At 35.1% G+C, this 27,535-nt stretch overlaps 1 long non-coding RNA gene across 1 annotated transcript in view; it reads right to left on the bottom strand.

Annotated features, from left to right (window-relative positions):
- Positions 1 to 563: 563 nt before the first annotated feature.
- Positions 564 to 27,535, bottom strand: part of LOC122144643 — a 44,110-nt gene continuing 17,138 nt past the window's right edge. Inside the window, exons 2-3 of the long non-coding RNA XR_006159798.1 lie at positions 14,077 to 14,158; positions 564 to 1,279 (exon numbers count right to left, since the gene is read on the bottom strand). This is a non-coding gene — a long non-coding RNA (uncharacterized LOC122144643). The remainder of the gene's footprint in view (positions 1,280 to 14,076; positions 14,159 to 27,535) is intronic.

Below are 27,535 nucleotides of genomic sequence, written 5' to 3'. Positions count from 1 at the left end.
GGATGCTTTAAAAAATAATGTCATAAATAGATTTGGTTTATCAATTAACTTCAATTAACTAAATCAAATCAACAGTTGGTGCGAGCACCGTTTTTGTTTAAAATAGATTTTTTCTTAGGTTTCTTGAAGTGTCTTGGAGATGTTGCCATAGTTCTTCTTTAGTCTGTCTCAGTTTGTTCTGTTTCTTCATGTCATTCCAGACAGACTGATGATGATGGTGAGATCAGACCTCTGTGTCACTCTGTGTCACCTCTGAGCAATGGCTGTGCATAAAAGTCTTTGTGCATACAAACATTTCACTGGATTATTACTATTAATGGCAAAAGGAATGTTATTTCCTACTGACATACTACAGAAAAAGATAGAAATAACGGGCTTAAAACCAGTTGGGTGTTTTTTTGTTGGTGAAAATACTAATGGCCTAAGACTTTTGCACAGTACTGTGTGTGCGTGTGTGTGTATATATAGCATAATAATTATATAAGTAACTATGTTTAACAAACACCACTCAACAAATAATATATAAAAAGACATTAAATTATTATAGCCAAGAGTTGTGTAGTTACAGCTGTGAGAATTTTTTCAGTGTACTAAAAAAATTCTAAATGAGAAATGAATCCATTTACTTCAATGACAACATCAGATTTTCAGGGGGAAAAAAAGGCTCTACCTCCCATGCTGAGGCGATATTGTGCTTAAATCTCATGCTCCAAATAACATGCCTCTGTATTTTTGTATGGCACAATTAGGTTGGAGGCTTAATGAGTGGCACCCTGTGTCTTTACAAATCAAGCCTTTGAACTGCTGGAGTGTTTACAGCGGAAGAGGCCTGAATATAGATCCCAGTTTGAACTTAATGAGCAAGTCTCCAACTATAAAAGGTGTCTACGACAGACAGCCCCGACCAAAGTCCAAATGTGTGAGACAGACGGCACCCGCCCATAATCAAGTATGCACACACATACTCACTTGTTAACTGTGTGAGTAATTAAACTAGAAGCAATTCTGCACATCTATTAAAACATGCTACCTCTGTTTTGGATATTAAGACCATACATCATTATCATACACCATAACCACACACACAAAAAAAAAAAAATACTGTCATTACAAACATTACAGGCAGAGTATCTTATTGTAAGAAATGTATAAAGTGCACATCCAAATTATTAGTTCACTGACCTTGATGGCTGGGTGAATTCTGATTGGTTGACTGCTGAAAACTTGGTCCAATTAAATCCGCCTGTCTGTGATTGGCAGCTCGGTCTACATTATCCTGCTGAGACAGAAGCCAATAAAGCAGTCATGCTAAAAGCTTTTTTTTTTATTGACATTAGTCACACCACTTTAGTCTCTCTCTCTCTCTCTCTCTTTCTCTCTCTCTCTCTCTCACTCACCCACTCACTCACTCACTCACACACACACACACACACACACACACACACAGTACAGACACACACTTGTTTTATTATCCATGAAGGAATATATCAGTTCAAGTTTGATAGGACATGCCTGGAAAATAGGCAATCCTTCCAAAATGTTTACTTGGATTTTCATCATACTGTAAAAAAAACAACAACAACAACAACAAAAAAAAAAAACATTTTCTTAATCAGTATTTTTGTCTTTTTTGTCCAGTAAAATATCTAAAAATCATTAAAGGGGTCATATGATGCGATTTCAAGTTTTCCTTTCTCTTAGAAATGTTACAAGCTCTTGGTGCATAAAGAAGATCTGTAAAGTTGCAAAGACTGAAGTCTTAAACCCAAAGAGATATTCTTTATAAAAAGTTAAGACTCGTCCACCCCCTCCTAAAACACCTCGTTTAAACACGCCCCCACATGTCTACATCACGATGTGGGAAGATTTGCATAACGCCGCCCAAATGTTCACGCAAAGAAAGGAGGTGTAACTTTTATTCTCACTGTTGCCGCTGGCGCCATGCCGTGGAGACGCTGTTTCGTTGTGAAAGCAAAAATACTTTCTTTGGCCTTCCAAAAGAGTACACAACTAGAAATCAGTGGTTAAGTTGTATTTACAACACTGTTCCTGAACAGTTCAACCCAAATATTTGAGTGTGTGCAGCACATTTTATGGAGGACTGTTTCCTGATCCTGGGAGAGAACACTACAATGCCAGCGCCGATGCTCACAGTCTGTAAGTATGTTTACATATGTAAAGGATTTTCCAATGATGATTCAATTGCGAGTTTTGAGCAGTGTTTCAGATGTGTGTTCTATTTGAATGAAAATGCCCTGCGAAGTGGACATCACAGGATATTCTACAATGATTCCAGTTCAAAGCGAACATATATCTTCCAGTCAAAGTGCACTGAAGTGTGCAAGACGTGAATTTAAATTGGCTGGTGTAGAGTAGAGCTTATTGTTTGTCGTTTTTCTGATCACAAATGCATTCTGGCATTCTTGTTTTAAGCAGTTTTATTTATTTATTTACTTATTTATTGAGGTTTATGTTTCAAAAAAGAAAAAAAAAGTCTCTAAAACAAATTTCATAATATAATACAATTTTAAATAAATAAATAACCATTTAACAAGACAAAAATATTGATTAAGAAAATAATATTTACAGTGTATACACAATATCGGACAGCTGCAACCATGCATGACGTCTGTTCTGGTAAAATACATGTTCACATGTATGTCTATGCATAAAAATTCTCTTGTCTGTTTTCAGTAATAATCTTCTATGAAGCAACTGCCCAATCTGTGATGAAAGAGAAGAGAGGGGGCCCTCTCCTTGTCCTCAGAAGCCCCCCTGCTGTATCCAGGGAGGGTCACAGCTGTGTTTACTGGCAATGAGAAAAAAATGACATCGTCCAGACGCTGCCCTGCCATGTGATCAGCTGAAATTGTGCTATTGTATTCAAGGAACAAGATCTAAAGCGACTGGCAGCTGGGAGCTACGTTCTCCATGTGTAAACTACAGGTGGCGACTTGATTCAAAAACTCATTCCTTTCCAAAACAGAGCCTCTTTGCTGTCTCACAAGAGGGGAACACTTTGAACTCTTGGATGCTGTACAAAAACAAAAAGCTGGGTTTGAGCGCAGTAGGATCAAGTATTGTGGGATATCTCTTTCAGAGTTGATTGGAGCTTTCACAGCACGAGCTGGGAACAGAATGTCCTGCAGCACTCTTGTATTTGGAGATGGTTGTCAGAGCGAGACTGCAAAACCCAGAATCTGGCTGTGATGTGGCTGCACAGCGTCAGTAGTTTTATAGCTTCTGAACACTATGTACAATGTTCCAGAACCAGAGCAAGAGTTTTGTTTTCCTACATAAATGTGAAGATGCCGCACACATGCAGCTGCGCTGCTCATCACTATGTTGAATGATACCAATGCAAAAGGAAATGTTTTGTTGCCGTTTTTGGTCAAATACTTTTTGATTAATATCTTGATGCAGATGAAAATCTAGATATAATTTACTGTGAACATTTTTTCATGATGAAACCACATAAAAAAAAATAAAAAAAGATATGACTCAGGTCTCACCTTCAATTTGAGTCTGTAAGAATCACATACACATACATATATATATATTAGTGCTGTCAATCGATTTAACAAAATTAACTAATTAATTGCACATTTTTTTTCTGAGATTTATCACAATTAACCCTAACACAAAATTAAAGATATTAAATATACTTTTTATATTGCAGTAATTTCACATTAAATCTGCAAATTAATGTACAAACAACATAAAGACAGTATATTTTAATATTTGTTTAATGGCATCTTTTTTTATGACTGAAGGCCAGTATCACTGATACCAATATATAATTAAAGGAAAGTTTTGTAGAATGATCTGGTTGATCCTCTGAGAAAATATTTTTTTAGCCAGAACAATGATCAATGATGCAGACTTACTTGGATGTTATGGCAGACACTGCTTGATTCAGTGGTCAAACGGTCCATGGTCCAGTATAGGACCAATGATAATAGCTTACTGTACAACTGCTGCTCAGCTGCACGGAGGTGTTGATGTCGTGTTAAGGCATCTCCACAACAAAATAAAAAATACCACTATGTTTGAAGGATATAACTAGGAGAAAACGGTAAGATTTCCTTAATGTCTCGTTGTTAAACATGGTGTCACGTGATGGGAATAAGCATTGAAATTATATGCAGATGAGGTTATGCATAGTAAAACTAGGCTTTGTAAGCTCCATATATGGTGTTTTCAGGGAGGAGACGAGGTGGAAATGCACGTATGCACAATCTTCCCCTGAATGGGATTTATAAAGGGATTTTTGCACAGGTTCTGGCGCATGGTTTTATAAATCTGAAAACTTTTGTGCGTACGCAAAATCTAGCTTTTGTGCCTACGTACACTTTTAGGATGAAGTCTACGGAGAGTTTTATAAATGAGACCCCTGATGATTTCCATTCTAAAATAATTATTTTTCTAGCAATTAACATTGCAAATGCCATAGCATTTTCTTTGCCTTTAGTTATGTGAATATTGTCACCTGCAACACCAAACAGAGCTGTTATTGGGTTAGGATTAATTCTTAATTTAAATGCAGAGATTAGACTCTCAAAAATTTAAAACCAAAATTGTCTCAGCTTAGAGCACGACCAGAACATTTGGGTTAAATCTGCCTTAGATGCATTATACAACGATTACGTTTCATCTATATGTGGGTATATCTTAGCTAATTTTGTTTAACTATAATGAATATGTTAGAAAACTTTCATTTGAATCAGATTGAGTCATGCATATGATGTGTGTTGCTTTTTCCCAGGTGTCTTCAGATATATCAGTTCCTAACTCTCCTATCCACTCTGTTTTAGTCTTCTCTATTGATACATTTTGGAATGTCATAATTACGGTATATATTGAGGTAGGGGTCTTAAGAACAAAATCTAATCCTGTTTCAATGGATCTGAATAAAGTTACGAACTTTAAGATATAGAAAAAAAAAAATCGTTTTGAAGAGTTTTGAAGAGTTTTGAAGTTTACATTTTTTAAGTATGGGACTATAATTTTCTTTAAACAAACCAGTGTATGAACAAGTAATATTAATTCCTAAGTATTTAAATCATGTTTTTGCAATCCTGTTTAAATCCTGTTTATACAAAAGGGTAAGTCTGTATATGTAATCTGATCTGCCATATAAGGAAGCATATACTTTTAGAAGAATTAAATTTATAACCTGAAAACTACCCGCACTCTTTTAATATTTTCACTACTTCAGGGATGCATGATAGTGGGTCAGTTATGTATAAAACAAATCGTCAGCATATAGATATATTTTTTTTTTTGGCAGTAGCATTTTAGTGTCAACAACAAGAATAAAAATAAAATAAAAACAAGAACATGAGCACTATAAAAGTATTCAAATACCTTTAGCTAATGCAAACTGAATTATTGGAATCAATTTAATTTATTAGCACTATTTATTCATTGAAATCCTATTTTTAAAATTAAATAAATACATTACCAGCAAGAAGTATCACTTTCCAAAAGAATTATTTTTATGTTCCCATGTTTACCACAGCTATTAAATAGCTTTTGTGCATTTTTTAATTCCTGGTGCTTTAAAAGAATGTGTATGAAAATATATATATATTTTATTACTAGTTGGAATTCAGCACTGATTTATCAAAACGGCTTGGAGCAAAAACCTGTATTGACTGTTGTGTGAAGATATTCATGATGTTTATACATGTATTGCTGTACCATATGGTCAGATGGAGTTTTGAACAAGAAAGGACTTCTAGTCTCTTCTTGTGGTCTCCTGCAGTCTGATGGTTAATCCTAAAGCAATCCATTTGGGCATTAGCATTAAAAGAATGAAATGTTCCTAAAGTCAGAAAGACTGTGTTTATTTATGTGTATTTGAGCATGTGTGGGGGTTCTAGCTAGCCAAGTGTGACTAATCCGTTCTAAGTTCCACCCATACTTGTATTGAGGGAAGCCATAGTGGTTCTATCTGACTGAACTCAGCAGAAGGCCCAGACAGAGCAAAGACCTTTAATATCATGCTTTAAGTTTGTCTGGGACCATAATCTATAGGTCTGTGTTGCCTCTTTGCATATGACATATGAAGGTCAAATAATGGTCATTCAAGCTCTTTGCTATTCCTTCGGAATGCATTTATACATTTTATTGTTTGATTTGTGTCCCAGACCCAGACCTGCAATTTAAAATAAGTACATTATTATTATTATTGCAATTTGTATGATATCCAATAAAATAGCTAAATATAAATAATTTACATATTTAATGAAAAAACAGTATATCAGCTTTTACACTATGACTGACACAGTAGTCGCTTCATTTACACCACAAGCTACAATTTCCCAGTTTGTGTACTTGCTTATCAAGAAGAATTCATTCTGTTTTGGTGAAGAACATTTAATTTAAAATATAAGAAATGTAATGTGTGAAGAAAATTATTAAAAAATAAAAATAGGTAAGTATCACCTTTTGATATCAAGGCTATATTTAGACAAAAGCAAGAAATGTGCAATCACATTCATCTCGCAAGGAGTGCTTTAAGGGAACTATTCAAGGGTGCTGTGGTTAATTTATACCCAAACACGCATGGTGTAAAGTCATAACCCTCCACGTGCTGTTGTACATAGATCAAGTTTCTGCCAACAGGTGGATGCAATATATATCCATGAGGTGTTTATTAAGGTTCATAAATCTCCTACTATACAAACCAGACTTCGCTTAACCTGCTTGTGTTGTTTGTATACTATAAAACATAAGGTTCCTAACATAATTTAGTCAATAAACATTACTATGTTAATAATTTCATGTGCTGACTTGGTTATCCTACAGATCAGTGGTACTAATATAATGCTTAAGGTACAAAAGGTGACATTGCAGTCCTGCTTATCCTCAGATGGTCAGACTACTGTGAATTCCTATGGCAGGACGGATTACACTGTGTAAACAGACTCACAGTTATAAAGTACTTTTCTCTTTGCTCACAGAAACTGTAATTGTTTGGGTGTCACCCGGTGGCTATTTTTGGTATAACTCCTAAAAAATTGCGTAGAAACCGTTTTTTTTTTTTTTTTTTTATATATATATATATATATATATATATATATATATATACATATATATGTATATCAACTTCAAATTTGGAACACAACTTATTTAGACATATGGCGTTAATTTTATAGCAATTTTGGATTAAAAACTAGTTTGTAAAATATATATTTTTTATAAAATATAATAAAAATAGTATAGTACATTTTCTTTACTGTAAATTTAAACTTCTATAACTTTATTATACCTTCATTTTTCACTTCTGCGATAATCTGCTGATTGCCTTCTTAAGAAAGACACCAACCTTAGGTCTGTATTCAAAGGCGCTAATGAATTATAACAAACTAATTTTGAATAATGCACTTTCTCATCTATGTTCAATAAGGACGGGGGGGGGGGGGGGTTGTTAACAGTTAAGGGGTTAATATATTTTAAAATGTCACATGATCCTTCAGAAATCTTTTAAATTTACTAATTTGGTGTATGTATGTATATATGTGTTTGGTTCCAAAACGGGATAAACACCAAAATCAGTATTGTATCTGGTCGGTATTGAAAAGTCAATTTTTAATTTTACGCAAAATGCGATATTCACAGAGTTATTAGGTATGTTTTTTCCCTCTTCTTCCAAACCGCGACAAATGCCAGTCTCCCTTTTTTACAGAATGCGATATATCCTCTCAACCAATCACAGCGCGCTATTCCACTCACATAGCATCTTTAGGTTATAATAACATTCAAAGTTCAAATCCTGTTTTTTTTTTTTCAATGATTTATTATAAAATGTTATTATTTTTTTTTTCCAAAATGCAAAAATCTATGATACTTTTTTTTCTCAAAATGCAAAAAAATCCATTGAATCAATATGAAAGTTATTTTTCATATTGAAACTGATAAAAATACACAACATAGTAAGTTGATTCACATATGACAGCCTCTGAACTTGGTCAACACTAATCTTATATACAGGCACTGGACTAAAAATACATTCATCAGTCATCGCTTCCAACATGAATTCAACGGGTCATCTTTTTAATGCTATAAATTAATTACAGCAAAAAATAAAAAAAAATAAATAAAATTTCATCATGAACAAGGACATGAACAATATCACATTAGACCACAAAAATTCCAAAATGGCATTTCCCTTACATTCAACTTCCAAAAGTGCATTCATCTTTGTCATGTTGCATTCATTTAGTTGACTAGTGCTATGTGCTGTATTAACAAAAAAAGAAATGGCATTAATGAAAACACTAACACTGACAAGCTACGCAATATCGCATTCATAATCAAATGCAATTCATCTAATGAATGCGATATAGCGTAGCTTGTCAGTGATATACGGCTCTGTGTATTAAATGCATCTGAATAATTTCCATCTGAAAGCATGATGGAGATTTACTGGTACTAATAATCACAGAACCGGCTTTACTGATGAGATGCGCATGACAATCACCTGCGATTTATCGTGCATCCCTTGTTTGTTCATCAAAGTAGATGAGGAAAACTAGGATGCGGGGTGTATTCAAAGAGCCACCATTACTGTCTAGAGTGTGTGGGATGGTGTGCTGTGATTGGTTGAAAAGATATATCGCATTCTGCAAAAAAAGGGAGACTGGTGTTTGTCATGGTTTGGAAAAAAAAAGGGAGAAACCATGACATAATAACTCTGCGAATATCACATTTTGTGTAAAATTAAAAATTGACTTCTGACCAGATATAATACCGATTTTGGTGGGAACTCAATTGTTAAAAAAAAAAAGGCATTTATCACGTTTTGGAACCAAACTCTTCATATGTATATGTACACATTTTATTATGGGGATTTTATATATGTTATAAACATTTAAACGTTCATCTACCCAGAAAATGTACATACTGTGAAAATTGGCCTTATTTGTATATGGCCTTATATGTAACATTTATGACAATATCACTCTTGATATATGATCATCTTGATATTGAATATATGTCATATATTACATTTCTGTATAGGATTAACCAGGACAACTAGATCATCAAGATAAAATTCAGAGAAAGTGTCTGGACGTGTCAGGAAAAAAAAACAACATAAAAGACCTTGATACAGAATCCTCAAGTTCTTAGAAATACCAAGAAAAGGAAAATTGACTTCCAGGAACCCGGAACCATATGATGTCTTGATTCACTCTGAAAACAGCTATAAAACTCGACACAAAAAATTTATAGCTCTGAAAATACCAATACGCTCCAACAACAGGCATTTTAATGGCTAAAGCAGTTTAAGAAAAAAAGCCAATATGGCTGATAAACTAATGACAAACCCACATATCTGGAGCAGTTCATCTTAAACTGGCAAATGTAATGTTCCTCTGACCAATAACATCCTCTTAGACTAAGCTTAAAAATCACAGTTTCAAAACATATGCCAAACTTGGATACTTTTACCATTCACAGAAAATGAAAGAGATCTCACTTGAAATTCAAAAGGTGTATTGCCTACCAGTTTGCAATTTGCTTGTCATTCTACATATCAATTAAATTTACTGGTCTATGGGATTTATTAGGTCATTATATCAAGGTCTCTTTAATTATGGATGCTCAGGAAAAGTGAGTAAATTAGTGTAAGACTCCCTTAGCAATAATTTTTTTTTTTTTTTCAATTCAAGCCCACGCTTAATTAAGATCCTGAAAGTAGGGGCTTACACTTTCAGAGCAATTCAAACATTAGCTCATCATCTTAATTGGGAGCACAAAGGAGAGAGGCACAGCTCAATAAAAGCCAGTTCAGCAGTTCCTTTAAAACAGTAGTTTGGGAGCTCTCCTCGAAGTGCTATGGCAGGCCTCCAGTACCCCTGCATTAGCCAAGCCTGGAGCCCGGCCCAGAATTCCACTTACTTACCAGACTTACACAGGCACAGACAGATGCTGCGGGTGGATTCATTTTATTTACCAGTATCTAAAAGCCTCTACCATTCCTCCTCATTCTAACAAATGCATTGAAAATGCTTAGGGGTGTAGTCTGATGGATCCTCTTTAACCTATAAGTTTCTTCAAATATCGGCACTTATGGGCAAAATATGACTCTTTTCAAACTCAAGATTATTTAACATGTCTACTAACAATGTGTACTTATGGACATACATGCATCATTGGCGAATAACCCCCCGAACCATCAAGAAAAAATATCAAAACACTGTTCAATTTTGGTAGAAATTATGCTGGTGCTAAATACATTTAAACATTAAAGGTGTTTTTTTTTTTTTTTTTTTTTTTTGCAATGTTTATGTATTCTAAATGTATTAGAATATAATTTATATTGATTATAAATGAAAAAAAAAAAAAACGTTTTTATGAATTATTCAAATTAGTGATATTCACATTGATTTCCTTTGTTTTCTTCACACATCTCGTATTTCATCACAATCATAATCTTCACTGACACTGACTGTTGTTAAACAATTACACTAACAAAACTTAACTTTTTAGGTCCAAAATGGTTGATTGTGGTGGATAGTAGTCTCAGTCGTGCCTCATTGTACATTTAATATTGACTGATCCGTTATGGTTCTGTTCTGGGCAAAAAAATCTCTGCCCACCCATGCAGCCTAACATAGATGAGAGCTGGGAGATCAGTAGTCTCGCATAACCAGACCATCAGACTGACAGCAGAAGGCCAAGGCCTGCCCAAGAGGCCATATGAATGACAGTTAAAGCAACCAATCATGTTTTGTTTTGTGCCGCATCATGTTTAGGGGTATGGAAATGTCCCCACTATTTTAAAGTCTACGCCACGACATTTCACATACTTTTGAAAATCCAGCGCTTAGTTGATTCTGATAAGCATTTAGTTTACAACTGTAAACACGACAGCTTTCTTCTAACATGAGGGGATTTGGCTACAATGAATCTTTGTTTCTAGGCAGAAAGTTAAAGAATGCGACACACACATCTCCCAGAAATTCTGTATAAGTCAACCACTCAGATGACGATTTTGAAACTCCTTAAGTGTTTCCAGTTAAGTGTGCCATATGCATCAAACATTCAGCCTACAGTCCGTGGCTGTGATGTCTGAGGCTGAGACTAGGAGATCAGTAACCCCCTTAAGGTAAACAGAACAGAACTAATATAAATGTAGCAGATGTTCTTAATAACAATTTAATGTAACAACACAATTCAAGATAAAGGAGTCTGATTCAACAAGGAATAACAGAACACCAAGTCCTGACTGTGGAAGAGAGGAGGAGCTAGGGATGGAAAAGGGTAATTAGCACCTGAGCAATGCAATAAAGCTGCTGAAATAATACTGAATGGATTGTACAATATATAGGGATGCCGTGATAGGCGTCATAATCCTACACTGTAAAAAAAAGTCTGTAGTTTTTACAAAATAATTTTGGCAGCTGTGGTTGCCAGAATACTTTTGTAAAAAATACAGAAAAACTGTAAACACAATTACGGCCAAAAACTGTAAATTTTACAGTACACTGTAAAAAAAAAAGTCTGTAGTTTTTACAAAATAATTTTGGCAGCTGTGGTTGCCAGAATACTTTTGTAAAAAATACAGAAAAAACAGTAAACACAAAACACAATTACGGCCAAAAACTGTAAATTTTTACAGTACACTGTAAAAAAAAAGTCTGTAGTTTTTACAAAATAATTTTGGCAGCTGTGGTTGCCAGAATACTTTTGTAAAAAAATACAGAAAAACTGTAAACACAATTACGGCCAAAAAACTGTAAATTTTTACAGTATAAATGTAAACCAGTAAATTCAACAACGCACACTGCTATTAAAATCTGTTTTGTACCTTTAACATACTGACAACCACCATAATAATGCAGGTGGTAAAAGAGAAAGCCACATGAAGAATCGAAGTTCATCACAAGTAGCTTCGCCACAAGCAGAAGTTTATATTAATATATAGAAGGTGCACAAAGTCATTCATGCAAACACAAAACACCATCATGGTGACACACGATACTTAAACAATTCAATAAACTTTCATTAAACAGCAGAAGATGTAACATAAAGCCCAAATGTACAACTGATAACAAAAAACTATTAAAAAACATGATTATTTAAACAAAATACTTTCAAAATGTGGAGCGTCACACAGGGAATTCTGGGAATATCAGTTTACAGTTTTTTGACTGTAAATTATACATTGATTTGTTCTTTTTTATTTCTAAAAACTGTAAAATTAACAGCATTTTACTGTAAAATTACATGAAATGTCTGGTTAGATCTTTTACAGTTTTTCCCTGTATATAGTACAGGAACTTACTGTTAACCTATTAACACTTTTTTTTTGTTGTAGCGTTTTTTACAAAATTGTACAGTTAAAATGACACTTATTTTTTACAGTGTACAATATGCTACAAACAAATAGCCTAAATTATAAAAACAATATTATTATAATTGTAGCCATATTTTTATATATATAATGGGCAACCTCTCAGGTTCACAATTATTTTTATTTTTTTGTGTGGAAAAAAAAAAAAATGTATTACCCTCAATTTGCATCGTTTCATCAATCATGCTACAATTAGTCTACAGCATAAACTTGTAAAGTGACATACATACTTTATTTGTATTTTTAAAAACAACAGACTAAAACTTTAGTTTTTACAATATTTGCATGTCAAATTAACAAAATTGTTTTGTTATGAGTATTACAGTATTTCTCTGTTTTTGATACCAATAATTTGTAATTTTAACAAATAATTTTGATTACAATCACATATTGTTATTGTAAATATAACAAAATATTATGTTTAATAGTTTTTTACAAAATTCCACTGTGAATTAAACAAAAAAAATATGTTTTGGGGTTTACAATACTTTTCTGTATGGATTTTACATAGTTTTTCTGTAAATTTCACGGTCATTTTTTACAGTGTATAGGTAGACACATATAAGCTACGAGTTAGCTGATGCAAGCTTGACTGGCGTGACCTGCCAGAACAAACGCTACGCTTGTTTTGTAAAAATTAAGGTAATTTTTTTTTAAAATGCTAAAAAAAAAAAAAAAAAAATATAAAAGTAGTTATATATTTACACAATTTTTGATATTGTATATAAAAAGTATGCACATATTCTTTGACAAGCATAACTGAAAGGACACTAATTTTACATCAGAGCGTCTGGGTATTTTGCATTAAAAAGTCCTGTAGGGATTACAGTGGGTGTCTCGAGGAAGACATGCATTATAATCAAGCTGTACCAATGCAAGATCTCCATGAGATAAAATGCCTGACTAATGTTTCAAAGTTGGTTTTGGACTGCTGCATATGGATCTAAACAATGAAAACAAGGAGAGCCCTTCAAAAGTGACACATTACTTCAAAGAATAAGGCTAGAATTTTCATCTTTTACGTCAGGTTAGACCATGTGAATTCATGCTCAGACTCTACTGCTTATGTCAGGTACATTCAAAATACACAGAAGCCCTCAACTTACAAAACTACCTTAAGTCAACTATCAGTTTTTACAGTACACAATAAAATTAATAATATAACAGTCAGAAAGGAAGAAGGCAATAGGATTTCACTTAATGAATATAAATCAATAAATAAACATTTAATTACAAATAGTAACTGTTTAATAAAATACTATGACAATATTCATAGTATATCTCTCATAACTTTAAATGCATGCTTGAATATATTTCAGATCAGGAAAAGGCAGGTTTGAAATAAATGCACAAAACATTCCACTGTTATTAGCATTTGGTATTTCATCACAATGCTTTGCTTTAGTAAATAATACTGCTACTTACATCATTATACTCCAAAAAAAATTGCTTGTCATATAGGGTTGACTTTGTAGTAGTCTTCATACTAAATACTAAGTAGAATACTAAAGGAAAACTGACTGATACTGCATGAACATTTTTAATATTGCTCTATGTAATCTGGCTGGCTTTTCCAGTTAATGTTTAAAGGCAAGGGCATATTGTACAGAGGTTTTGCAACCAAAAATATCTTACAAAGACAAAAACAGTGTAGAGGCTGGGTAAACAATGTAATAGGAAAAGATAAGAACGACAAAAAAAAAATTTACCTGGTAATTTGGATGGAGTAGAAAATAATCTGGACACCCGGCCACAGCCATGATATCTACCTCAGATAAATGAGGAAAGAGTCTGAAATTAAACCAAAACAAAAACATTACATCAAATGTTTCTTCAAGGTAACAAAAAAGGCAATCTCTTTCTTAGTTGAGTTTAAGTGGCTACTACCAGTATAGCACAGAGCACTTCTTAACCCAAATAGTTTCACAGGGTCAGTAAACAACATAAGAATAAGAGTAGAGAAATACAGAATCCGAGCTGACCAACAGCTTTGCAGATATGGTGTATGAAACACTCTCTAGATTGTCTTCTTAAAACTCAAGGCATGGAAAGCAACTTTATTTGCCGTGTGAGGAGAGAAGGAAGATGTTAAACAAACAGATCATACGGAGCTCCAAATAGTGAACATTTCCACTGAGACCAAAATTATATATTTTCACTCATATAATGGTACCTTATTTTCAGAGGGTAAGATTATGTAGTCTAGTGAGCTTAAATGTATGTATTTATTTTGCTGCTTCATTTTGAAACAGAAAACTAAGAAGGCACAACTGGAGTTCACAGAAAACTTTGCACTATTAAGGCACGTTCACATTAAAGATGATAACTATAAAGTTTTAACTATAAAGTTTTAATAATTGTTCTACTTCTATGAGAATAGATCCACATAACATCTACGTATAACGATCAAGACAAAGAGAAACAAAATCATTGGAATCCTTTTCAGGGTTGTTGTTTTTTCTTTGTTTGTTTTTCAGCTGATAAACCAAAAATGTATTGCGAGCCAATCAGAATCCACGTGGCTTTTAAGAGCCTAAAGAGACTTAGTCGTGGTATAATGGTAAGGGAGTCGGACTTGTAACCCAAAGGTCGCAGGTTTGAGTCTTGGCACTGGCAAGGATTGTAGGTGGGGGGAGTGAATAACCAGTGCTCTCTTCCACCCTCAATACCATGACTGAGGTGAGACCCTTGAGCAAGGCACCGAACTCCCAACTGCTCCCTGGGTGGCACACTAATATGACTGTCCACTGCTCTATGTGTGTGTTCACTACTCACTGCTGTGTGTGTGCGCGCGCACTTGGATGGGTTGAATGCAAAGTAAAAAAACAGAGTATGGGACATCATACATGGCTACACGTCATGTCACTTTCACTTTCAATGACCATGTACAATATGATTGACAATCAGAAACAGCTCCAAATCTTCAAGTTATCAGCTTTGAGTATCTGACTGTTAGTTTGATAGTGGATTCTCTCTTTAGTTTCAGAGCCCTCACTGATGTTTTTTTTTTTTTTTTTGTAATCTTTTTTTAGCAGTCATTTATTAGTGATTCAAAACTCGAGAGGTGTGTTAAACTTTTGGGCCTTTAGTTTCAAGGGAGTTCAGTCCTGTTCCTGGAGAGCCAACGTCCTGGAGATTTTATTTCCAACCAGCTCCTACTCGCCTGCCTGGAAGTTTCTAATGAGTCTGAAGACCTTGATTAGCTGATTAGGTTGTTTTTGATTAGGTTGGAGTTAAACTCTGCAGGACAGTGGCCCTCCAGGAACAAGTCTGGACACCCTTGCTTTAGAGGCTGAAACCTATGACTAATAGTTTCCCATGGAATCCATTCGAACCACTCTAAAATATAGTTTGCTATTTAAACCTTATCAGTTATTCAGGGTAAGGCAAAAACATGGTATAGAAAATGAAATATGATGTGAATGATGTACTTGCTTATTTAAAGTTTGCTAATTAAAAAAAATAAAAAATGTCAGTGAATCTTTAAGGTTCCAATTGGAGCTCGGGCTAATTTTAGAGGCCCTATTCTCTGGCCCTTGCGATTACATAATGTAGTCAGGTTTGCACTTTTCACAGTGTCCAATCCTGCAACAAAATAGTGGGTAGCCCCAGGGGATGACTGTTAATCATGTGATTGACCTACAGGCCACGCAGGTCTGACAGCTCCTCTTTTGGTATCTAATTTCATTCTGCATGCCTGACTCAGAATCAGTATTTAGAAGCCTGCTGAGCAGTAAATCACACTCCTCAATCTTCTCTCAATGCCTGGTTCAGTCAGCCATGGAGCTAAATAGGAGAACTGGGGAGTCGGCAACACCTCAGCAGGCATCTGTCGCTGAGGGGATGGTGAGGGCCCCATTTTTTTTTTTTAGGGGTGTGAAAGAGAGAGATGACAGTTGAGGAACACCTCACCTCAAAATGTACTATTTGTAATGATTCCTGTCTTGTTTACCTGGCTTTTGTATGGACTTTTAGTTTGTAGTTTTGCTTGGTTCTGGTTCCTGTTTCACATAGTGATTGGTTTGATAGCTCCCAGCTGTGTCTTGTTTGTTAAATACCCCCTGTATACTTTAACCCTTTTCTTTTCTGTGTCTGGGGTCCGTTTAAATAAGGTATGTAGTAAAACCAATTCTGAGTTTAAAATTGAACTCTGAGTTGACTTACCTGAGATGGGAAACTCTAAGTTTTCTGTTTCAGAACAGCTGAATTGTGTTAGTTCAATTGACTCTGAATATGTTGACTCTGAGTTTAGTGCATGCACCATGACTATGGAAAGTCATGATCAATGGAACTCTGAAATTACGATTCACCATGCAACACGACCTGACAAAAAGAGGTCTGCATACTTCAGAGTCAATTTGTAACTTTAATTCTTAATCACTGTTATAATATCACAGGTGAAAACTGTAAATTATTGTACTAATATTAATTTTCGTGGTACCCCCCCCCCAAAAAAAAAAAATCCAGAAAAATAAGCAATTTAACTAGTGACACAGACCGTGTCCATAGTGTCAATGTGTCACCTGCCAATCACGTCATACACCCTCGATTTCCGGTTCTGTTTTGTAGAAAACATGGAAACACCAAAGACGTTTTAATATGTTATGCTTTTTATTAGACAGGTAAAGACAACACAAAGTAGCATTATAATGTCTTGGTTACATATGTTACCCTCGTTCCCTGAAGGAGGGAATGGAGACATGACGCCTGATGACCAATGAATTGGGATCTACTTCGAGTGTAACTAAATGAACCAATGCAAATTGGCATGTGATTATTGCATCCAGCTGCCGCTGATCACAGCGTGAGTATAAGTAGGCAGCCAGTGCAGGGCATATTCAGGTTTTTACTGAAGAGCTGAGCTGGTGACCCAGCCATTCAGCGATGGTACAGAAGCTGTGGCGAAGGAACGTGACATCTTCGTTCCCTTTATGTCGGTCACTCTCTACGTCACATGGGATGACAGACAAATTGGGATCCCTACCAAAGTGCCACAGGTACTGCCCCTTTCAGTGTCCCGTGGAAGCCTCCTGCACCCCTACTTTTTGACATAGGCCAGGGCATACCACAAGAAGACCAGCTACTGCTGCTCTGGCACTACCCAATCAGTAAGATTGGATAACACTGGGAAAACGTACCCATACCACTCGGGACAGGAACTTTGTTGAAGCCCCATCCTTCCCGAAGGAGGTTTCGGAAAAACTTACACATATAAACAATCATTTAGGTGCATATGGAAGATTAGAGGTGACTGTAACCCTCTTGGAAAATAGAAAGAAGTCTGCAGGGGAAACATGGGCTCTGAGGCTATACTGTGGATTTTACACATATGGGATCCACTTAGATCTCTACATATGGAACCCAGCCCTCTACCAGTTCTCACGGATTCATCGAGTGAGGGACTGGCGCCGGATGCTCCGCTATGTCTGGCTGCCGAGGGGACGGAGGAGCTCGACATGGTCTACGATATGGACTCTCTGGGGCTGTTTTAGAAAGCTGACCCGAAGCCGGGGCCTCTCAGTGCTTCTACCCATTTGAGGTGAGAACACAGGAGGATACCAGCTCCACACGAAGGCTATAGAATCAACATAACATGTTTCGCCCCACCCAGCCCACAGCTCTACAAATATCTGCCAGCGAGGCGCCACAAGCCAGCACACAGGAGGATGGAACCTGAATGGGCAGGGCACACCCTGTGCCTGATAAGCCAGGGTGATAGCATCCACAATCCAGTGGGCCATCCTTTGCTTAGAGACGGCATTCCCCTTCTGCCAGCCTCCGTGACAGACAAAGAGCTGGTCTGAGGTCCTGAAGCTTTGCGTCCTGTCTACGTAGCATCTTAATGCCCAGACAGGACAAAGAAAAACTAGGACTGGGACTGCCTCCTCCGGGGGCAGCGCTTGCAGGCTCACCACTTGATCCCTGAAGGGAGTAGTGGGAACCTTGGGCACATAGCCAGGCCGGGGCCTCAGGATTACCTAAGAATCAGCTGGCCCAAACTCTAGGCACGAATCAGGCACGTGGAGGATTAAGCCTTCTCACCCCCCTAAGGAACCTGATGATTAGGTCATGCTTCCCCACCAAATTCCCTTCCACAGGGTCTTGGTTGGCAGCAATAGCAGCCACGTAGACATTAAGGGTGCTTATATACTATGCTAATAAATCAGTAGCTCATCCATGAACATGATTTCTGCCAGCGTCCCTTCGGATTGCATCGGCTGTGGGGATAAAGATGGCAACTCCCATGATTCCACATTCAGTCACGGCGTCATCAAACTACGCCTTTGTTTCTTTGTTTATTTTGAATATGCACCCTCTAGTGGTGAAAACTTACATATTGTGCCTTTAAGAATTAGATATTTGTACTTGAAATAAGACATAAATACTCGTGAATGAATGAATGAGGTATTTAAACACTGCTTATGCTTTAAAAAGGGGGAGGAGACCAAAAGAAACTCTGGGTTTACAGAAGAAAACCTGATCACGACCAGGGGTGCATTTCCCAAAACCATAGTTGCTAACCTGTTGGCAACTTAGTTGGTTGGCAATGGGAAATTGCATTGCAACCAACAAAGTTGCTAACTTAGTTAGCAACTATGGTTTTGGGAAACGCACCCAAGGTTAGGTTCATAGAGTAAGTTACTATGGTAACTGACTCTGAGTATAAGTTAACTCTCTTTCAGAAATGGGCTTGACTTACCCTGCTCCTGGGTTTGACAAACCTCCCATTCTGAAACGAAAAACCTGGAGTTTCCCTTATTTCAGAGTTAACATACAGTTTTCACTTAACCTCCTTTCTGAAACAGGCCCCTTGTCTTGTCCTCTTTGGATGTACTGTGTGTTGTTTTCAATTCTGTTTTGCCTGGGTTGACCATTGTTTTGGACAGTGTCTTGAATTTTTCATTACCTTGTTTTATTAAACGTATATACTGCACTTGGATTCTTCTCCTTGTTTCTGAAACACTCACTGTTACATAATCTGCAACTGACATTTTATTTCCATAAATATATAAATATATATATATATATATATATATATATATATATATATATATATATATATATATATATATATATATATATATATATATTAATTACAAATGAGGGTATATTGAACCTAAATGTAATTTCAAATTAACTATATTGGTGCTGTCAACACTCAGCATAATTTACATTTTGGAAATTGGTTATGGTTATTGTTGGATACAATAAGTCTTAGCTAAGCTCACCCTAAAAGGAAGATTCTCACCCCTAAGTCGTTCCAAACCCAAAAGACTCTCATTCATCTTTCAAACATACAAAAAAAAAAAAAAACTTACATATTGTGCCTTTAAGAATTAGATATTTGTACTTGAAATAAGACATAAATACTCGTGAATGAATGAATGAGGTATTTAAACACTGCTTATGCTTTAAAAAGGGGGAGGAGACCAAAAGAAACTCTGGGTTTACAGAAGAAAACCTGACCTGACCATAGTTGCTAACCTGTTGGCAACTTAGTTGGTTGGCAATGGGAAATTGCATTGCAACCAACAAAGTTGCTAACTTAGTTAGCAACTATGGTTTTGGGAAACGCACCCAAGCTTAGGTTCATAGAGTAAGTTACTATGGTAACTGACTCTGAGTATAAGTTAACTCCAGCTTTCAGAAATGGGCTTGACTTACCCTGCTCCTGGGTTTGACAAACCTCCCATTCTGAAACGAAAAACCTGGAGTTTCCCTTATTTCAGAGTTAACATACAGTTTTCACTTAACCTCCTTTCTGAAACAGGCCCCTGGTCTTGTCCTCTTTGGATGTACTGTGTGTTGTTTTCAATTCTGTTTTGCCTGGGTTGCCCATTGTTTTGGACAGTGTCTTGAATTTTTCATTACCTTGTTTTATTAAACGTATATACTGCACTTGGATTCTTCTCCTTGTTTCTGAAACACTCACTGTTACATAATCTGCAACTGACATTTTATTTCCATAAATATATATATATATATTGTTGGATACAATAAGTGTTAGCTAAGCTCACCCTAAAAGGAAGATTCTCACCCCTAAGTCGTTCCAAACCCAAAAGACTCTCATTCATCTTTCAAACATACAAAAAAAAAAAAAAAAAAAAAAAAAAAAAAATGTAGCCTAAGATTGCTATTTCATTGAAAGGCCACTCAACCAAAACTCTGATCAGGGCCCCAAACAAAAAAATCGAGTAAGGAGCCATTGGCTCCTATAAGAAAAAAAAGGAGCCAAATAATTTTTTTTAGGTACCACAGAATAAACGTGTTTTATTTATTTTACGATTATTATTATTTATTTATTTACATTTCAACATTTCAATCATACTGTCATGTGTTTAGGTCTCATCTTTTCTTGACTATCAGCATTTTAATCCATCTTGTAGATGACCTGGGAACTAAGGTTCACTTAAAGTGGGAACTAAATGTCTTTTCCAGCTTGAAATCTACAGTCACAAAGAATTGTTCATTACACAGAGTCTGTACCAGTATCATGGAGCATAAGCATCACTTGGCCACTGAGTGTAGCTTGGGCTCCTCCTACATGAGATATTTCAGTAAGTAGTACTGTAGGCTCTCTTATAAAATAGCCTACCTTTTGATGTTAATTCATGTTCACTATGTACTATATTAGTAAAGAGCAAGATTAAATAAATTCACTTGCCCTTGAACTAAGGCGCTAAAGCGACCGCGCCTGCCGCATTAAGGAGCGCCAAAACTGTATTGTTTGAATTTCGTAAATAAAACCTAATAATTTTAAAGCTGGTACTTTTTATTAAAAAGTTACAAAGCACAGAGTTTTTTTGCGATTACTGGACGGCAGTTGCACTTCAAATAATGAAGTTCACGCATTAAAAGAACACAGACCATGATCTTGTTTAGAAGAAGCCATATTAGTAATTATTATAAACGAGAATTGTTAACGATATTGCCAATATTCACACAGCTGACAGCTTTCCCTGTTCTAGTTTGTTCAAGTTGTGCTGTATTTTCTGCACTTTCCCTTCTTACGTCTCCGTCGTTTCTCTCTCGCTGCACAGCGGAGCTGCGTTTATCAGACTGTGTGCGTCAGCACTGATGTGCGGCAGAGATGAGGACTGTCTGAAACTCTCTTTTTCCACTAAAACTTTAATGCGCATCGTCTCAGTTTAATACGTGAACATATCAAAAAAATTGATCGCAAAACAATTAGGAAAAAAGGCATTACATTCAAATGTTTAAGTTATAAGATGTAAATATATACCCAGATAGCAATAACACTCGGGCTGATTCTGGCTAAAATGCGTCTCTGTCGGTTCAGTCTCAGCATCGGTGAGAAGATAATGGACCAGAGCTGCGCCGACTCTACAAAACACTTCTGGCTGACAGACGGCTTTTTCTCTCTGGGCCGATCTCGGCTGAAAGCTGTTGTACACGCGGCAGGTCCACACTCGGTGTAGTTGTGTGTATTAACCTTCGGCCCGAGTTCGTTTTATCACAGACGGGGCGCTGCTAGAAGCAAATCATAACTTTTTTAGCGGTTAAATCCTGAGGAGCTTTCGGCGGGTAAGTCGCCAGTGGCGACCTCAGCAAAAACGTCAGTCGCAAATTAATATTTATGGTCGCAAATGCGACTGTTTTAGTCGCAGTTTGGAGCCCTGCTGATGCTTCAGAGTTTTCATAAAGACATGGTAAATTAATCCATTTCAATTGAGCAGTTTAATCCAAGCCTTCTAAAGGGACACAATTGTTTATATGATGAATAGATTTAATTTTTTATTCACAAATAAATATTCATCATTATCAATAGAGCACATCAAATATGGATTATGAAAGTTGCTTGCTTGATGCACTTTTCATGAAATCTGTTCATCATACCGTATAAAGCAGTTAATTCATTGTACCCCCATGAGAACAAGAAAAAGTATTCCCAACTCAGTTCAATTAAACAGACAACTGATCAATCATACAGTACATTCCATGAGAAAAAAAAAAAAGTTAAACTCAATCTTGCATGAGCAAATGTGGCACTGAACCATGGAGAACAGCTGACACTGAAATCACAGAGTAAGAGAAGCCAAGAAGTTGGTCACAATTCAGGTGTGACAGCAAACAGACTCAACATTCAATAATCATGATGGGTGGAAAAACTTTGCTTTGCTTTGTTTGTGTTTTCAAGGAATCCTGTTTAAAATGTCAAAGGTCAACACTCTTAAGCCATGTTAACCTTGTAGACAATTTAACAGCAACCAAATGGAATATGGCACTCAAACTGACTACACTAATGGAATTTTTATGGTGCTTCAATGCCAGTGGTAAAAATTCAGCTAATGATATCACATTATTCGAACTTTTTGCAACACGTGCAACACAGGGTATGCTGTGATATATCCAGTGAGTGATACTAAAACCATGTTCAGTTCTATCCAAAACAGATGAAGTGAATCTGGCAACATTTTATTATTTTGGTTGTTCTACGCATTGTAGCAATTTTTTAATAAAATGTCCAGTGAGTGGCACTAAAGTGTATAACTAGCGCAACACTGTACCAGGTATGCTACTGAGCATGTTTACTATGTCTAAAAAGCTTAACATATGGAGCTGATTATGTGATGCCAATGTCAAAATATTTGTTTACAAATCACGCACAATGGTAAAGTGTTTTGAGGTCATAACACAATATTGTGCAAGGAACTGTGCAAAAAAAAAAAAAAAAAAAAAATCTTTACTTCATAACAATGTTGTGTGAAAATGAATAAAGTGACTGGTGTTTTACTTTCACTAGTCTTCATCTCCGCTTGAAACTTAAGTTAATTGTATGTGCAGGTTCATATTTAGGTAGAGCCGCATTTTCCAGTGAGCCTATGTTGGCTAGTTATAGCCAAGTCTACTAACAGTAATGTTTCTGCTATACATCTCTTTTATCTCTGATTTTAGGCTTGCACTACATATTCCATAATAGAGCATGGAAGGTGACAGAGAAGAATATAAAGAGGGAAATAATCAATAAATCTTTATTGAACAGTAACAACAGTTCCCTGAAGAGATCTTATCTGTCTGTCTGTCTGTCTGTCTGTCTATCTGTCTGTCTATCTGTCTATCTATCTATCTATCTATCTATCTATCTATCTATCTATCTATGTCTGTCTGTCTATCTGTCTGTCTGTCTGTCTATCTATCTGTCTATCTACACTGTAACCAATTTCTATAATTTGAACCTTATTTTACTGTAATATGTACAGTAAGATACTGAAACATATTACAGTATATGTTTCAGTATCTTACTGTACATCTTACTTACTGTACATACTGATACTGAAAATAGCAAAGGATTATGGGAAAATACATGGTCACTCCTGTAAAATACTGTAAACTTTATCTGAAACTTTCTAACTATAGTAAACTTGCCCGCAAAAAAATAACCAATGGTAAGAGAGATTTCTTTTCAACTTTTTTAAAACTCTGAGGTGGAAGTGGTGGTTAACAGACAAAAGAAAAATAGTGTACCAGTAACTCGCCAAAAAGGTTAGTATATTATTATTATTATTTTTTTTTTTTTCACTTGCAATGTTACGTCGGAAGGGTTTTTGGTACCTATTTTCTGATGGTCGGCCGTATCGCTGTCATAACGGTGAAAACATTAGCTGGTGAGTAATTTAATTTCACCTATATTACATTTTTTTTCTCAAATGTCACTTTGGTGCATTTCTCAAATCAGAAATGAAATTCTTAAAACTACTTGTACAACCACCACATCATTTATACACATCATAAAACCAGTTTCTCATTTTTTTGAACAAGTTGTGATTGCTTTTGTACATTCATGCAATTGATTATGCACATTTATCTGCGTTTTCCTACTGTACATTATCAGTTGCTAATGTCATGTTGCTCAAAATGTATTATATAGTTTTCTGTGCAATAGTCTTACCCCTTAAAACATCTAGTCTTCAGTTCTTCGTATAAGTCATGAAATGTAAAATGGTTCATAAACTGCCAAGCACATTGGTAATCACATTATTATTAGACTTTTTGTAAATTTGGCATGAATTGTGCAAGTGAATCTTGACTAATGAAGAGAATGTAGATCAACCAATGATAAACCATTTCTCTGAAATAGTTCAAAGGTTCATCTCATGAATCTTCAATTGGAAAGCATATACTATATTCCCAATGCCCATATTTCTTTTTCCTTTTCTATATCACAATGACATTGTAAAGGTTTATATATATATACAGTACAGACCAAAAGTTTGGAAACATTACTATTTTTAATGTTTTTGAAAGAAGTTTCTTCTGCTCATCAAGCCTGCATTTATTTGATCAAAAATACAGAAAAAACAGTAATATTGTGATATATTATTACAATTAAAATAATTGTTTTTAAATTTATTATACTTTAAATTATCATTTATTTCTGTGATGCAAAGCTGAATTTTTAGGATCATTATAACATGATCCTTTAGAAATCATTCTAATATGATGATTCATTATCAAAGTTGGAAACAGTTCTGCTGCTTAATATTTTTTCAGAACATGTGATACTTTTTTAGGATACTTTGATGAATAAAAAGTAAAAAAAAAAAAAAGAAGCTATGTTTTTAAAATATAAATATTTTGTAATAAGAATATACACTACTGGTCAGTAATTTGGGGTCAGTAATTTTTTTTTCTTTCTTTTTTTTTTAAATAAAATCAATACTTTTATTCAGCAAGAATGTGTTAAATTGATAAAAAGTGATAGTAAAGAGACAGCAGAACTGTTTCCAACACTCATAATAAATCAGAATATTAGAATGATTTCTAAATGATCATGTGATAGACTGGATGTTACATGTGACACTGAAGGCTGGAGGAATGATGCTGAAAATTCAGCTTTGCATCACAGGAATAAATTATTTTTTTAAAGTATATTCAAACAGAAAACTATTATTTTAAGTTGTAATAATATTTCACAATATTACTGCTTTGTTTTTACTGTATTTTTGATCAAATAAATGCAGGCTTTATGAGCAGAAGAGACTTCTTTCAAAAACATAAAAAATAGTAATGTTTCCAAACTTTTGGTCTGTACTGTATATATATATATATATATACATATATATATATATACATATATATATATATATATATATATATATATATATATATATATATATATATATATATATCCCACATACAGTAATGTGTAAATTTCTACTTTTGAAACGGATATATGGCATACATAAGCATATGGCATACTGTTCAATACAGTCACTGTCATCCAAAATGTTGCCATAGTTTACATCAGAACATCCCTTAGTCATGTTGTATATTGACAACGACTAAGCAATTTGACTGTCTTATCCATACACAATGACACAAGGACTTGTCATTCTGATGGCACTGACATGTTCATTGATACAGATATTTATTTTTGAGAGATGAAATAAGGATTTTGAGCAAGAGACTGGCTTTTGCAGGTAATCCATGGTGTTTTGCTATTTGTACGAGTTGTTTTGAGAAATGCACTTAGTGTTTTGCAAATGTCAAGGATGATTCGAGAAATGCACCAAAGCGGCTGAGAAAAACTGTAACCCGAAACAAACTACTTAAACCAACAGACAAATGTTCCGCTGCCTAACACTATTCATCATCAGGTGGAGTTATGAACTAATAGCAGCAAACTACTGTGAAATACTTAAGGGAAAATTAGTTAGACAATATTTTAAACAGTATTTTCAAGTACACGTTTTGATTTATTTTCAAGTTTGTGACGGACAGAGACGGACGATTTGGTCAATCAAACTTATAAACAGATTTTAGTTTTGCTATAGAAAATTGCAAACAGATACAATCATGACAACCAGATACACTGCACGCAAATTACAGATGTGCTTCTATTTTGCCACACTAAACTTAGCAAGTTTAAAATAATACACAATAAACACAAAAAACGATCTCAAATGAGGCTTTTATTAAGCAAATCAAGGAGTGAATTACTCATCCACTGTTTAAAAAATAAAAAATAAAAATAAATACTTTAGCTGGGTTTCCACAGGGAGGGTCACAATTATCTACAGTGTATGAAGCTAAAGGTTTTTGGGTTAAGGTTCATAATGTAGAACATTTTTAACATTGTATGCTGTGTGCATAGGTAGCTAGCGAACAAGGAAAACAGCTGTTAAGCTAATAGTCACATTTAGCCGAGTAAGATCATGATTCTGAAATGTTTGATACTGCTGGAAATGCTGCTATGGAGTATTTTTATTTGCCCCAGTGCAGCATTTCTATTAATGTAACTGATTAAGCAGTCAATCTCATTCCATATCAGCACAATAATGTGATACAGACAGTCTATGTCCATAGAAAAAGTTCTGAATTAATTTTATTATACTGATACCTAATGGTCAAAAGCAATAGTAAAAGTAATAGATCAATATTATTAAATTGCAGACAAAAATTTTATATAGCTAGGTTGGCTTGTACACTACAATGCCAAAAGTACTGGGACACCCCCTTCTAATGAGCAGGTTTGACTACTTTAGTAATTTCCATGAGTACAAATCTTAACGTTTAAGCATATAATGATATTTTAGGGAACTGTGTAGTTCTAATTTTACGCTAATAGTTTGGACAGGACCCTTTTCTATTCTTACAGGACAATGCCTCTGTATATAAGGCAAGGTTAAAAAAATAATAATAATTGATTCAGTAAGTGTGGAAGAACTTCACTGGTCTGCAGAAAGCAATGTCCTAATCCCAACAGAACATCTCTGGTGTGACTTTAAATGATGACCTTGAGCCATAAACTCATCACTAAACACCAGTGACAGATAGATAAACATTACATTTACACTTACATTACATTTAGTCATTTAGCAGACGCTTTTATCCAAAGCAACTTACAAATGAGGACAATGGAAGCAATCAAAAACAACAAAAGAGCAATGATATATAAGTGCTATAACAAGTCTCAGTTAGCTTAAACACAGTACACGTAGCAAGGGCTTTTAAATAATAAAATAAATAAAAAGAAAACAGACAGAATAGAAAAAGAATAGAGCAAGTTAGTGTTAGAGGTCTTTTTTTAGTTTGTTAATTCTATAATAAATGAAAAAGAAAACAGGTAGAATACAAAAAGATTAGAAAGCTAGTTAGAATTTTTTTTTTTAATTTTTTTTAAAGAATAGAATTAGAATAGTGAGC

The sequence above is a fragment of the Cyprinus carpio genome, unplaced genomic scaffold (genome assembly GCF_018340385.1).
Source record: "Cyprinus carpio isolate SPL01 unplaced genomic scaffold, ASM1834038v1 S000006746, whole genome shotgun sequence".
NCBI classification, from domain to species: Eukaryota; Metazoa; Chordata; class Actinopteri; order Cypriniformes; family Cyprinidae; genus Cyprinus; species Cyprinus carpio.
The sequence above is the reverse complement of the archived record's forward strand: the minus strand, read 5'-3'. Positions and strand labels throughout refer to the sequence as shown.